Source organism: Dromiciops gliroides, chromosome 5, assembly GCF_019393635.1.
Source record: "Dromiciops gliroides isolate mDroGli1 chromosome 5, mDroGli1.pri, whole genome shotgun sequence".
Classification (NCBI taxonomy): domain Eukaryota; kingdom Metazoa; phylum Chordata; class Mammalia; order Microbiotheria; family Microbiotheriidae; genus Dromiciops; species Dromiciops gliroides.
Genome location: NC_057865.1, coordinates 90,156,641 through 90,172,466, shown reverse-complemented (window position 1 = coordinate 90,172,466; position 15,826 = coordinate 90,156,641). Strand labels below are relative to the sequence as shown.

General features: G+C 40.4%; 1 pseudogene; it reads left to right on the top strand.

The window, feature by feature from the left end:
* The first annotated feature begins 555 nt into the window (after positions 1–555).
* On the top strand, positions 556–1,335 carry LOC122729490 (annotated as a pseudogene).
* Positions 1,336–15,826: the final 14,491 nt, after the last annotated feature.

Below are 15,826 nucleotides of genomic sequence, written 5' to 3'. Positions count from 1 at the left end.
CTGTTTGGGACCTTTAAGAAAAGGAGGTTTTTCTTTCTTTTTTTTTTTTTTAGTGAGGCAATTGGGGTTAAGTGACTTGCCCAGGGTCACACAGCTAGTAAGTGTTAAGTGTCTGAGGCTGGATTTGAACTCAGGTCCTCCTGACTCCAGGGCCTCTGCTCTAGCCACTGCACCACCTAACTGCACCAAAAAGGAGGGATTTCAATAGATGGATATTGAGTTGGTGAAGAAGGTAAATCTATTCCTTAGCTTCAGGGCAGTTTGATTAAAGGCCAAAAGAATGGAGAGTGAGGGAAGGAGAGAAATCTCGTTTCACATAACAGAGTATGTTTGGAGTAAAATGAGATAAGGTTAGTGGGTCTAGTAGACTTTAAAAAGCTTTGAATGTTAGGATAAGGAGTTTATACTTTATTTAATGGGCAATAAGAAAGCCACTAATTGTAAATAATCTTCAAAGTCTCATTCACCAACAAGAGGTTCAGACATGAGGACTAACAAATCTTGATGTCCTTTCTCCTTATGTGAATCTTCTCACTGATCTGATTCTGCCTGCCAAGAAAGAGGCCAAAAGGGAAGAAGGTGGTTCAGGCTCCTGCTATTGTAAAGAAGCAGGAGGCTAAGAAAGTGGTTAATCTTTTGTTTGAGGAGGGGCCCAAGAACTTTGGCATTGGTCAGGACATCCAGCCCAAAAAGGACCTCACTTAATTTGCCAAATGGCCTCAATACATCAGACTGTAGTCAAAGATCTATCCTTTATAAGTATTTCCAAGTGCCACTAACAATTATCCAGTTTACCCAGGCTTTGGATTGTCATACAGCTATTCAGCTGTTTAAACTGGCTCACAAGTACAGACCTGAGACAAAGCAAGAGAAGCAGCAAAAGCTGCTGGCTCGAGTTGCACAAAAAGCTGCAGGCAAAGGAGATGTCCTCACTAATAGACCACCTGTCCTCAGAGCAGGTGTTAACACTGTTATTACCCTGGTAGAAAACAAGAAGGCACAGCTGGTAGTGATTGCACATGATGTGGATCCCATTGAGATAGTGGTCTTCCTACCCGTCTTGTGCCGAAAAATGGGAGTTCCTTACTGTATTATTTAAGGTAAAACTAGACTGGGTTGCTTAGTTCCCAGAGAGACTTGCACAAGCATTGCATTTACACAGGTTAACCCTCAAGATAAGCTAAGCTTGTAGAAGCCATTAAAACCAATTACAGTGACAGATATGATGAGATCCATCATCACTGGGTTGGCAATGTTCTGTGTCCAAAGTCAGTGGCTTGTATTGCTAAGCTGGAAAAGACAAAAGCTAAGGAACTTGCAAGCAAATTGGGTTAAATGTATGTTTTATTTTTTTCTCTATGTAAAAATAAAAATTTAAATAACAATAACAACAACAACAAAACCCAAACTCTTCACTTATTTCAAAACTGAAAGGACACTTGACTTTCTCTCTTAAGTCACACAATTGACTAAAAGATAAAAAGAATGCAATATCCCACTGCAATTGTGTTAGCTAGAAGAAAAGCAAAATGCTGCCCTAATGAATATCCTTCAATGAAGTATCTCTCATGTATATGTCAGAATCATGCAGGATTCCTTCAAAAACAGAAATAACTTCAATGACTGATGATTAATATCAAGCAAGGCACAAAACAAGAAGACTCATGCTGGCCATGCTGTTTGTCATCTTCATGGAAGGTGTCCAGAAGAGCCCAAATGGAAGAGGAATTCTCTATACATCGTGAGGTCCTCTAGATATTCTTATTTGTGAACAATGTAAGGAGTCTTGGAACTTTGTGGAGTCTCTAAAGTGAAATCCATTCTCAATCAAAAGAGATCAGCTGAACTATGCACACAGGAATAATCCAGTAGATAAAAAAAAAATACTTGTTGCCCAGGATTTGATATGCAATTGGATAGAAAATCCAGAGAGCTGGGTCAACAGTAAATGGGTCTGGGTCAGACCCTGAAAATAGACATTTGACTGGGCCCAAAATTAAGTAAAAGAAAGAGAGCAGGAAGGATTGTCCTTGAGAAATGATGTGGAGCGGAGCCAAGATGGCGGAGAGGAAGCAGCAAGCTGCCTGAGCTCTCCTTCTGTTCCCTCAAAACGAACATTAAATCAAGCCTCTGGACGGATTCTGAAACTACAGAACCTGCAAAGAGACAGAGAGACACAGTCCTCCAACCAGAGATAATTTAGAAGACTTCAGGAAAAGGTCGGTCTGACTCGGGCAAAAGGGATCCCCAGCGCAGGGCAGCAACCCAGCGCCGAGGGGGTCAGGGCAAGTCAGCAGGAGCTGCGGGCCACAGCCGAACAACTGAGGCTCCCGGAACCTGGTTCAAAAATCTGGTGGCCAAGAAGGACAGTGGAAAAACCTACCTGCACCGGCCGAGAGGGCCACGAACGGCGGGATCAGACGCCGGGGTCTGGCGCCTGGCTGGCCGAGCACAATCAGACAGGAAGTGCAGGGCGGGGGATCTCCACACACCATAAAGGCCTCAGAGTAAAAGCCCGGTCACACAGCACCTATACACCTGCACAAGAAGCCCAAAACAGGGACCCTGGTGCCCCCAGAGCAGACCTCAACTTAAAGAATAAAGAAATAAGCTGCAATAATGAGTAAGAAGCAAAAAAGAGCCCTCTCCATTGAGAGCTTCTGTATCAATAGGGAAGAAGCCAACACAAACTCAGATGAGGACAATAGCCTCAAATTGTCTACATCTGAAGCCTCACAAGGGAAGGTGAATTGGTCGCAAGAACAAAAAGCCTTCCTGGAAGAGCTCAAAAAGGATTTTAAAAATCAATTGCAAGAGGTAGAAGAAAAAATGGGGAGAGAAATGAAAGCAAAACAAAAAAACTATGAAAAAAGAATCAGCAGTTTGGAAAAGGAAGCTGAAGAAAACAAAGCCTTAAAAAATTCATTTGGCCAAATGGAGAAATGATGTGGTGCTTTTAATGACCACAAGCTTTCTCCCTGAAATTAAGACCTACCTTTTTAATATTAATATTCTTCTAAAAAATATTCTTCTAGTAATTCTGTATAGCTGTGAGTCATAGAATAGCCCAGTTTCTGAAGAATTAATGTTGTGGGTCACTCATGGGGCAACAGGGAGTCACACAGTGACAATAGCAATAACTAGCTAATTTTGTGGCCAACGCAAGAATTATGCCTCCACATTCATAGTGGTTATTTTTCATAATTTATACATATTTTCTTGTGCCATTTGGATTTGCATTCCCTTGATATGATCTGGCAAGTAGGTTATATACATGAAGGTATTTCTAAAAGAAATTATTCATATCTTTTTTTTTTACATCACCTTTATTTCCCAATTTATGCCTTCTCTACTCCTCATCCCTGCAGACATCTATCCCTTATAACAAATGTAGAAAAATAAATAGAAGGATGGATAGAAAGAAAGATAGAGTTAGTGAGGATTTATTAAGCCTTAGTATGTGCCAGGGTACAAAACACTGGGGATATAAATAAAGGGAAAAAAAGGTACTCTCTACTCTCAAAGAGATTGTATTTTAAGAGGGGTAGGCAAGACATAAAAGGGAACTAGAAATCAGGGAGTGGGTACCTGGGGAAAGGTTGCTGATGGGCAGTTTGAACAGTCCAGAGGGAGTTGACCTGAGAGTGAAGTGAGCATGACTGGGACTCCTAGTGAAATAGCAGTCCTTACACAGGAACTCACCAATTAGGAGAATAGGTCCCAGAAAAGAGAAGGGGCACTCAAGCAAAACTAATACATCAACCCAGTGTGACATTGTTTTCAGTGTCACTCACCTCTGCCAAGAATGAAGGGAGATGCTATGCTCAGGACCTTCTCTCCTTATGCATCTTTTCTAGTATCTGGGCCAGCCTTGTTCTCAGCTCCCTCTCCTCCAGTCCTAGACACCTTTGATAGAGCCTCAGGCTCTATGAATCAGAAATCAGTCCCAAAGTCAGTAGCTCCTCATGCATGTGACAGGTAGGGAGAAGTAGTCATTTGCAGTGGTTATTGGCTTTCCATTCTCAACTTGATAACCTGGAAGTCCCTTTCTCAAGAGCAAGACAAGAAAAAAGAGAATTCCAGATCTGTGCACTTAAAGACAGCTGCTATCATTTCATTGTCCTGTCCTGTCTTATTGTGTAGCTTCTGGTTGATTGCACCTGCCCTTGACCACCATCATCAACAGGGAGAAACTATTCTTTCAAATAGAAAAGTGGGCAATGTGTGAACAATAGGTTAGAGATTAAAGAGAGTGGGAGTTGGTGGAGGAAGCTGTCAGTGTCTCAAGTTTCTGGCTAACATCTGCCTTCTGGGTATATAGTTCTTGGTTGGGAGGTATGGGAGGAAAGGTGAATAAGAAAGTCTCTAAACTGTCTGTAAATAGTTAAAATAGTAAAAAAAAAGATTTGGCACTTAAAAAGAGAAGGTTTATGGGAGTTCATTCACTGAAGATGTGGGATAAACTAGGTGTTACTTTCTGGTGTTGAAGAGGAGTAAATAAAGCATTAACTCATAAAGCTCCCCATAAACTCATCTGTGCATAGTCATTAATCAGAGCAGTTAATTTCCCCCTAGCAGAGAATGGGAGTTGCTGATGTAATGGTTGATGGAACTCCTAAACTTAAAAATGGAAGAAACTTCCTTTAACTCTACCCATCTAATTTTCCTTCCACCCTTCAAAGAATAACTCAAATAGGACCTTTTCCAGGTAGACTTCCTTGATTATTTCAACCCAGATTGAATTTTCCTTTTTTTGAGCTACAATTGCACTTGGAATTAGTATTATACAGGTAAACATTTAACTGTTTCCCAATTGTTTCACTAGCCTCAATTCAGCGTCTCCAAATAAAATACTAGCTGTGTAACCTTGGGCCAGGCACAATCTCTGTAGTTTACTCTCCTGTACCCCTGTATATTTTATTAGTTTTATCACCTGTTTACTTCAATGGAATAATGATCTAATTGATGAGGAGTATTCCCTCTAATGAAGTAGATAACAGCTCCTCTATATCTGTTTCTCCTATGAGATTAATGTTCTCTCACAAATGTACCATAGGAGGCCCACTTCACATACTGGGTACCTTCCTTCCAGTCTCTTAACATGATATGGACACCAAAGAAACATGCAGGCTGTACATCAGTTATCTCTTGTTTTAGTTACATCTCTTTCCTGTCCCACATCCCAGTAACAGATGCTTTTTATTGCTTCATTTATATGCTTCTTTTAAGTCATTACTCCAACTGTAATGAGCTGCAGCCTATTCTCACCCACAATATGTTTTTACATTGCCCTATAGGTGATCCTTGACATCACTTTTCTGGAGTTTGCAGTGTTCTATGGTTCACAGCACTAGAAGAATATTTGTGATAAAACATGGGTCTTAGTTTAAGAGAGATACTTGGAGTCATTAAAATAGCAGCATGAGTTCCCAAAGGCAATCAGTTCTACCTTTCCTCTTCCTGTTCAGTTATCAGTCTAGGTCATTATCCATTTGTACTTTCTTTTCCAAATAGATCTGCTGATGGACTAGATCTGTGGGTTGTTCATTTAACTTTATTTCATAGTCTGAATGGTAGGCTTTCTTCATCATGTTGCACCTTCTCTTTGATTATCTTTTCCACCTCCACCCCCTCCTCCAGCCTCCCTGCCCCAGTTCCCCCCAACCCCTGCCCTTGAACTTATAGGTTGGGTTTTGAGAAGTACCTGCTACTCCCATATGATTGTGATTCTTGGTCCCTAATAGCTCAAAAGTCCTTCCCAGTGTCCTTCCCACTAATAGTCAGGAGATAAAACTGGCTCACAGCAAAAGAATTTACTAATACAGCATAATAAAAGTGTTTGTTACAAAACATTTCCCCCAGTAAACCTGGTATGTATACTCCCCCTGATATACTTAGTCTCTGGCCACAATTATGATGTTAGTGAGGCTTATATGGAGAAAAACATGAGGCCAAGGCTTTCATGCTCATGGTCCTACTAAATTTCAAAGTCATTCCATTTCCAAAAGGACCAAAGCTGCTGGATAAGTTTCTCTCTTACTTACAGGACAAAATATACTAATATTGGGTCTCTTCATTTTTAGAGTGAGCCAAGCAGATTGTTCTTAAGGGATAATATTGGACTTAATTAATTAATTAATATTGGACTTACCTGCCAGCAAACTCTGGTATGGACTTCTGTCACTGAACCTCTGTTCTTCTAACTTTACAGCCTTTTCCTGTACCAGTGGAAAGAAGACACAAATGATGGTGGCCCAGTCTTAGATAAAGTCTTGACTGGAAAGTCATAGATTCATAATGTGGTCCAGTAAGATGGGAAGCTCACATCTATCCCTTATACTGCCCTCTCCCTCTAGAGGTTAAAAGGATATCTTCAGGCCTTTTGAACTGAAGTAAGAAAAAAAGGACTGAGTTTCTCCACTGGGACCTTTTGTAGGTCCTCTCAGTTCTGGTTCAGTAGTTAATAAAAGGGCTCTTCTTTAGCAAACAGAACATGGACAGGAAACAGAATTCTTATTCATTTTCTGAGGAGTCGATTTCCTTCATTCCATATTATGATGAATTTCTGTAAAGAGGCAGGGTCATTAGTCAGTCAGTGTACCATTATTAAGCAACTACTATATACCAGGCATTGTGCTAAGCACTGGTAATACAGATAAGAAGAAGAAAGATATTTCTTGGCCTCTAGGAGCTTACAATCCAACTGAGGAAGACAACATACAAAAAGAAGCTGAAAATCCTTTTGGAGAAAGTACCCGGCTACCTAAAGTAGGGACATGGTGGAGTCTAGTTCAAGGAGTGAAAGCAGGTAGGAAATGAGGAATTAACTGGCCTCAGAGCCATATTTAAAGGTAAACTTTGAGAAGATTTACTTGTTTCACTCTCTAGCCCTCCAATCTGAGGGGCAGAGGGTACTGAAGTTACTGATGAAGTTTAAGTACTAGAATTGATGCAATAACTAACATTTATATAGTACCTAGTATGTGTCAGGCACTGTGCTAAGTAATTTACAAATATTGTCTGATAACTCTGGGATGTAGGTGCTATTATCACACCCATTTTAGAGATGAGGAAACTGAGGCAAACTTAAATGACTTCCCTAAGGTCACATGGGTAGTAAGCATCTAAGACTAGATTTGAACTCAGATCTTCCTATCTTGAGGCCCAGCACTCTATCTACCACTTAGCTGCCCTTAGCTTTATTGTACTCTCAAAGGATTGATGAGTTGTTTTTGTTTGTTTGTTTGTTGTTTTTTTGTGATGAGGTTTCCCCAGGTATGATTATGGTGGAATCTTATCCAAGGACTGCATTTGATGGATCTGCATCTGTATGGCTCTCAGGATTGAGCTGTTACTGACCAGCATCCAGTTGGATGGTACTTTGTATTTATTTATCACTCAGTAGGTGCTTAATAAATGCTTATTTGATTTGACTTAGATGTTGTATCCTCCCAGAAGAATGTAATCTCTTTGGAGACACTCAGTCTGGTGTTTGAAATGTGTGTATAGTGGCTGGTCCATGGTGAGCACTTAAAACATTTACTGAAATAGAGCTGTATGACCATTATGATGTCTACTGTGCAAAACCGCCTCTCAGTATTTAGCTAGGCTGGTCCTTGGGAAGCAGGAGCCATCTGTTGTGAGAAATACCGTTTAAGGTTTTAAAGAACCTGCAAGAATGTGGGCTTCACTGGAATAGCTTCAGAAAACCTTTTGTCACCTCCACACCATAATACTATGTTGAAGTAGGACTTTCCTCAGTTTTCAAGTATGTATAACAGTACTTACACTATCTATGTTTCACAGCTGTTGGGAGGGAAATACTTTGCAAACCTCAGTGATCTCCATAAATGTCAGCTATTATAGCAAACTCCTTGAGGTCAGGGACCATGCATCTTATTAGAATACAAACATTTTGCATTTACTAAAGACTGTAGTACATGACGTGAGTGACTTTGAAGCCATCACCCATTCTTTTTTTCAGTGGTGACCATTTTCTAAAGCACAGCAGTCTCTGAGGGGAAGTAGTTGGGGGTTTTGCTTTCAGGAAAGCAGCAGTTTCATAAGCAGGATCAGCTTTTTCTTATTTTTCAAAGGTGGAGATTTGGTAAGGGTGACTGGATGGATTAATGCAGATAAGCCCCAGTGATGGAGAAAGCATTTCCCTTGGCATTTAAAAAAATAGTTGAACATTTATTTTAGATGATGATGACTAACAGTACAGTAATATCTGCTTCAGAAGAGAGCAGAATAGCAGAGCAGCAGTGTTCAAGAGTGGGATTTGCCAGGCCCCTAAACAACAAATGTGTTCAGGAAATTCAGAAGTCCTATTTCTCTTACATCCAGTTTCTTTTCCTCAATGGGCAGCGTGTGACATTTTGATTTTGTCCTTCTGGAATCTTTTTAGGTGAATAGCTCTCTTTTCCTATATTGACTTAACTCAATTCCTTCATGCAGGAACAGCAGAATGTTGGAGTTACCATAGACCTTAGAGCAGGGATTCCTAACCTTGTTTGGGGTCATGAACCCCTTTGGAAGTCTGGTGGAGCTGATGGGGTCTCTTCCCTCAGAATACTGTTTTTAAATGTGTAAAATAAAATATATAGAGGTATAAAGAAAACCACTTAGAGTATAATAATGATAGTGATGATAATAAGAAGATGGCAACACATATTATACTTCAAAGTTTTTGAAAAGTCTTATGTATCTTTTTTTTTTTTTGGTTTGGCAATGAGGGTTAAGTGACTTGCCCAAGGTCATACAGCTAGTAAGTGTCAAGTGTCAGAGACCGGATTTGAATTCAGGTCCTCCTGAATCCAGGGCTGGCATTTTATCTGCTGTGCCATCTAGCTGCCTCATATGTGTTATCTTAAATGGAACTTATTTGAGGTTAGATGCTATTGTTATCCCCATTTTACAGATGAGGAAACTGAGGCAAATAGATTAAGTGACTTGTCCAAGATTAGATAACTATTAAATATCTGACGGTAGATTTGAATTTAGGTCTTCCCCACTCCAGGTCCTTATTTGTTGACAGTGGCCTTCTCTGCTTTTAGCTTTCTTGTACATTGTGGCTACCTCTTATGGTGGTGAGTATAGTAGCTTTCTCTGGGACACAGGTCTTCCAAAAACAGACTACTTGTTTGTTGGGTATCTTGTATAAGGAATTCTTATTTAGATACAAGTTGGAGTAAATGGTCCCTAAAGTTTCTCCCAGCTCTGAGTTTCAGGGATTCTCTGATCAGCTATAGTTAAAATATATTCCCAGTTTTAGTTGCTACTACTTCTGGGGATGGGATTGGGGTGGTGAAGATGTCTAGCTGGCTCAGAAGATAAGAGTGTTGGGCCTGGAGTCATGAAGACCTGAGTTCAAATCTGACCTCTGTTACTTACTGTGTGACCCTGGGCAAGTCCTTCAGCTTCTGTTTTCCTTAATCTCCTGGAGAAGGAAATGACAAACCACTCCAGTGTCTTTGCCAAAAAGGGGTCATGAAGATTCCAGAACAACTGAATGATTTAATAACAATTGGGATGGTGGTGGTATTGATTAGGTTGGCAGACCAGTTCAGATCATTAGGTGTTTTTGTGCGGCATGCTCTAAAAATGACTCATTCACTGATTGTCATGTTAGTAGGCCTTGTCCTGTGCAAAATATGAATGGGGCAAAAAGTCTTTGGTGCCTGTTGCTCCCTTCACCTCACCTCTAACCCCTTTCTTCATCTTGTTCATTGGGCCTTGACTAAGCCTGCTTGTTCAGTTTTGACTGTCATGGTTGCCCTCCCTGGATAAAACTTGTTGGCCCCCTTCTTTTCCTCTCTGTCAATCAACATTTTTCCAGGAGAGTATCATAATATCATGGGAAAAGAACTAGAATAGAAGTAAGAGGAAATGGATTCTAGTTGCTACTCAACCCCAATTTAGTTGTGGGAATTTGGGGGAAAAAAGTCACTTAACTTCTCTGAAACTCAGTTTCCTCATCTGTAAAATGAGAATAATTATCCCTGTCCCATCTGCTTCATGGACTGATGATCCACAGAAAATGACAAAAGGGAATTTGGGCTCAGAAGGGCTTCAAAAAGTACAAAACAGTATGTAAATGAAAGTGTTGTCTATTTTCTCTCCCTTTCCCAGCTACTCTGATATGCTGATCAGTGTTAAGGGATGCTAATGGTTAGTGCTTTGCCCATTCCATTTGAGAGATTTACATTTTAACTATGGCCTTCAGTGGAGTAAAACCTTACCCTTTTGGCCGGAATTTTAGGCACTAGGGGAGGTTAAAGGTTCTAGCTGGTAACATACCAGAAGGCTAGCTCTTTGCTTCTCTCCTAAAAATATTCGGAAAAGACTACCATGGAGAAGTTAAGTCCAAAGGTATAAGGGAAACAACTTTGAGCTTTGTTGGAGTTAGAATTCCTGGGTTCTGGTGCCTGCTTCTACAGGAATTAGCAGTATGACCTTGAGTAAGTCACTGAGACTCAGTTTTTTCATCTGTAAAAGAGAACAAGATCTTTACTATCTATTTTACTGTTTGGTTATAAGAGTGAAAATGAGATGGAAAGAGTCTTATAAAGTACTATGATATAAAATGTTCAGGAGTTGATTTGTCTTTTTTCTTTTAGAGGACCTGGACTGACATGAACATTGCATTCCCATCAGCAGTATAATTTGTAGTAAAACTGCTAGGTCTGTTGTAGCAAGGGTATGTTGTACACAACTAATACAGCTTAAGGGAGTTGATTGTTAAATTTTCAGTGTGAGCATTTACACTGTGGAGATCCTTAAACTGTGCAAATTAGGGCTTGATTTAGTTTGTTGATTGTCTTTACTTGAAAAAGTGTTGGAGAAAAATGTTCACAATGTAGATTAAACCTGAATGCCATGAATACTTGGCACTATCTCCCCTGCTCTCTTTCTTCCTTATCCCCAGCCAGTCCTTAAATATACCACTCCCCTGGGCTGGGGTATAGGAACATAATACATATAAACCCAACTAGGAAACAGGAATGTGTATGTGTATGATCCTGATTTTATACTGTGAGATTCTCTGCTCCAGAGTTTAGACTGTTTTTTCATCTTAGTTTTATATAGTGAAGGGTCCTAGGATAGTGATCAATACTCATTGATTGATTTAGTGATAAATACTGATTATTTATTCAGCCAGTTCCAAATGCATCTGTGCTATTGTAATGGTGGGAAAATGGGCTACGGGGTTGGGGTTCTTAGGAATTCCTCTTTAAAGAATTACACCCTCTTGCACACAAAAAGTAGTTAGAATAAGGTGACAGTTTATTTAGGAGCAAGGGAAGGTGGGGGGAGGGAAACCATGAAAGAAATCCTTGGACTTTCATGGGGAGATTGGCATAAAGCACATGGCTCAGAGGTACCAAATCTCCCCAAACAGGAGACTGGAAAGTACTTTTATAGAGGCCTGATGGGAGTGGACCATCCCCCGCTGGTGGTAGCTGGGAGAATTGGGTGAGGAGTGGGGGACCATCCCCCACTGGTAGTGACTAGAGGAATTGAGTGAGGGGTGGCTGCAGATCTCTCAAGCCATCTCCTCAGGACACAAAGGAAGCAGCCACACCTAATCTTATCTCCTCAGGGTTGAGGGAGACTAGAATGAAGGGTAGAGGTCCTGAAACTAGCTCAGTCCAATCTGCTTCCACTTATCTCTTTAGGTGTATCTGTCCTTTGGTTTAGCTTCTCAAGGAGAAGGTTCCTTGATGTACCCCAGAGAACTTCTGGGGTGCTCTGGGCCCATAACAGTTCCATCTGTGGTATAAACACTGATAAGCATACCGATGTCTTCAAAGATGATATGCAAGTTCCATATGTTTGAGATATGCACTCCTTGTGTAGCAGGAGGTAAATTTACCAAAAACCCATTACTTAATCCCCAAGTAGTCTTCCAATCCCTTCATTTGGTATATAGCCTTTTTTGTCTGTAAACTGCATATAAGGTCAACTCTTCTTCTGTTTGGGGAGGCATTCTTCATCACGACTCTGTCTCCAGGCCATGTATTCCTCTCTCCTAATAAATCTCTCTATTTTACAAGATTTGCTGTGATGCCCCAAATCTTTGGATGAGGTAGCTCTGTTCAACCAGGATGGAGTTCCTCCTAGAACATGGAGCTCCTCCCACAACAAAATGTTTTGCTCAAATCCAAGTCAACCATATTCACACCATTCTTAGGATCTAGCACAGGGATTTTGAGCTTTTCCCACTCGTGACCCCTTTTCACCCGAGGAATTTTTATGTGACTCTGAGTATATAGGTATATCAAATAGGTATATATAACCTTTTACTATTGCCAAATTTCTCACAATCCCCCACATTCAGTTACTCAAAGAGGGTCATGACCCATAGTTTAAGAAGGTTCAATCTAGCAGTTTTATAACCTTGGTAGAAATGGAAATGAGGTTAATTTGTCATCACCTGTTCTTGATAATCCATGTTGGAATATAGATATCACTGCCTTCCTTTCTAAATTCTCACAATATGCCCCTTTAAGTATATCAGAGAATCTTGTTAGTCTTGCTGGCCTGTAATTGGCTGATTGCTCTCTCTTCTCATCTTCAAAAATCAGGACATCACTTGCCCTTCTTCCATCTTGCAGCACCTCTCCAACTCCCTATGACCTTTCAGAAATCAACAGTAGTGGCTCATCAGCAAAATGTCAGTCCTTCAAGTAGCGTAAGATATAGTTCTTTTGGTTCTGGTAATGTGAACTCACTGAGGGGTGGGGTGCTAGGTACACTCTTAACATTGTCCCATTTACAATTTGTTTTAGTTCACTATGAACCATTTTTGTTCTGTTCTTTTAAATTCAAATATCATTCACCTCAGGAAACAAAACAAAAGGAAAATAGAGGTTAAGTAGTTTAAATTTTGTTGTTATTCCAAGCTTTTAATTTTTTTTATTTTTTGAACAGGTTTCTGTTTTCACCAGGCAGCAGCCACTTAGGATCCTAATCTCATTGCTAATTATGCTCTGTTTACAACATAGGCTGGATCAGTCCCTCTTTAGGCAGATGCTCCCTGGGTCAGCTACTCCATAGGATAGTCCTATTACAGCTCAAAATTCCTAACTCAAGATATTCCACCAATATCATCTTCCCCAAAAGAAGGGATTACAGGTGTGTGTCACCACCCCTGGCTCCCCTCCCATCCTAAACACCAGTACTATCTCTCTTTCAATCCTTCTCTTGTTCCCAACAAAGCTTTTGAAAAAGCACTTTTTATCATCCTTAGCTTTATTCAATGCCACTTGCAGTTCATTCTGGTATTTAACAATCCAGATTTTTAATAGCACAAGACTGTGCTGTTATTTGCTATTTATACTCAGTTCACCTGTCTTTAATTCCATCTTTGATACCTATTTTGCTAAAATGAGCTGGTCATCAAATTCCCTATGTAACCACATTGATCCGTTTAAGCAGTTATTTCCTTTCCTTTAGCCATAATTATTTTTACTTGTATTGTCTATTTTGCTATTTTTGTTCCCCTTTTACTGCTGAGGAAACTGAGACAGAGAGTGGTTAAGTGAATTGTCCAGGATTGCATAGGTAGTAAATGTTGGAGGCAGGATTGAACTCAAGTCTTCCTGACTCCAGGTCCAGTACTCTCTATATAATGCCACATAGCCACCTCTTATTTTATATTCATCTTCAGTTCACCTGCCCTTACTTCCATCAAACCAATGAGATAATATTTGTAAAGTGTTTAGCATCATGCTTGGCACAAAGCAAGCACTTAATAGTTATACATATCTTGCTAAAATAACACAAGACTGTGAGATTAAAAAAAATCATCCTCAGTTCACCTGCTTTTGCTTCTATCTTTTCTACATATCTTGCTAAATTATAAGTTGGTTATCAAGTTTCTTATATAGCCACATTTTTATCTTTAGGAAGCAATTATCTTTTCCTTTTGGTGATAATCATTTGTTTGTGTCTTCAGAATTTAGTTCCTGGAAGATTCCTATCCCTTAGGGGGCAACTTTCCCTTTTCCAGGGCAATGGGGGTTAAGCAACTTGCCCAGGGTCACACAGCTAGTTTCAAGTGTCTGAGGCTGGATCTGAACTCAGGTACTCCTGAATCCAGGGCCAGTGCTTTATCCACTGTGCCACCTACCTGCCCCCTTTTAGAATCTTAAGCTTTGAATATTTCTTTACCCTCTGAAATCCACTCTCTCCAAATCTAGGGTGTATTTTGGGGGGGGGGCAATGAGGGTCAACTTTCCCAAGGTCATACAGTGTCACATGTCTGAGGCCAGATTTGAATTCAGGTCCTCCTGAATCCAGGGCCAGTGCTTTATCCACTGCACCATCTAGCTGCCCCTTGTATTTTTAATCTCTGCCTGGCGTTTCTCTCTTTTTCTGTCATAGACTTGATTATCAAATAGTCATTTTTTTTCCCTAAGATTGCCGTCATTTCTATTTTAGCAAGCAGTTTCTCCTTATTGGTCCCTATCAACTATGGCATAGGAGTCCACTTTGTTATTTCCTTTCTCTTTTGGAGGATGAAATGATCACTTAGGCCGATCATAAATGTATCAGTTCTGCTTTTGGCAGAAGGAGCAGGGTTTCCTTCGTTGGCTAGTGAGTTGGATTCCATTACTATTACAGCAACATGCCAGAGTGACTGAAGCCCTTTAGGAGCAAAAGTATGCTGGGGGCAGTAATTCTGTAGCACCAGTGCTGCAAAACACTGAACTGTAGGTGCCAGGGCAGAAAATCCCATCACACACAGCTCTCTAAACTGCTAGTGCTGAGCCAGAGACCTAATTAAAAGAGGGAGCAGGACAGGATATAAGAACAGAACACAGTGTGTGTGTGTGTGTGTGTGTGTGTGTGTGTGTGTGTGTGTGTGTGTGTGTGTGTATGGTGGAGGGTGAGGCAGGAAACATGGAGTATATGTACCACTCTGTTGAGCCTGAGGGAAAGAGCACAACATCCAGCTGGGGATAATTCTGACTACCCAAATATCATCTGAGGTAAAAATCTAGGCTGATGAACTGTGAATTATTCAGCATGGGAGGAGGCTGAGATATGTCAAGATCCACCTGCCAAGGAAACCACTGTCAAAGGGGACAGAGTTGGAAAGTCAATAGGGGAAAATCAGAGGGAAAAAAGAATGAAATTACCAAAGATCTCAGAAAGAAGAAATGTCAAAAACCTTGAACATAAGCATATAAATCAACATGGGGAATGTTAACAGCAGAAGGAAATAGGGCCTGCCAACCTAATAAATGAATGCAGGCATCTTTGAATAAATACTGTAAAACAAAGAACAATGATCTAACCCTGGACAAGACAGAGAACCCTACGGAATGTGATGAGAATATGGAACCACGACATGCTGATTCTAAGTAGTTCAAAAGACAAATGAGAATTATGACGGCATAACTTATGGCCTACGCAGTTGTATTAAAATTATGTGGTTTTCTGGTTCCCCGGAGCACCCGTCCTGCTTCTGGTCAGTATAGTAAGTTTATAAGTAGCAGGAAATAAGTTACAAGGGGGAAATCTAGAAGTCCCATACAGACCATCCCAAAGATCAAAGGAGCATAATTCAGAGTATATCATATATTAGCCCAAAATCACATCCTGGTAATATGAACTAAATCAGGGGAGGCCACCTGGACTTGAATGTCAGACCTTTTGGTCCCATGATATGGAAATCTCCGATAAATTCCAGACATCTACAGTAAGACCAGCAGAACACCAAATGTCACCAGTAATTCTGAAATGATGTGGATATGTTAACTTTAACGTTTTACTGACAACTTTGAAATGATTTGGATATATTAATGAGCTAACTCCA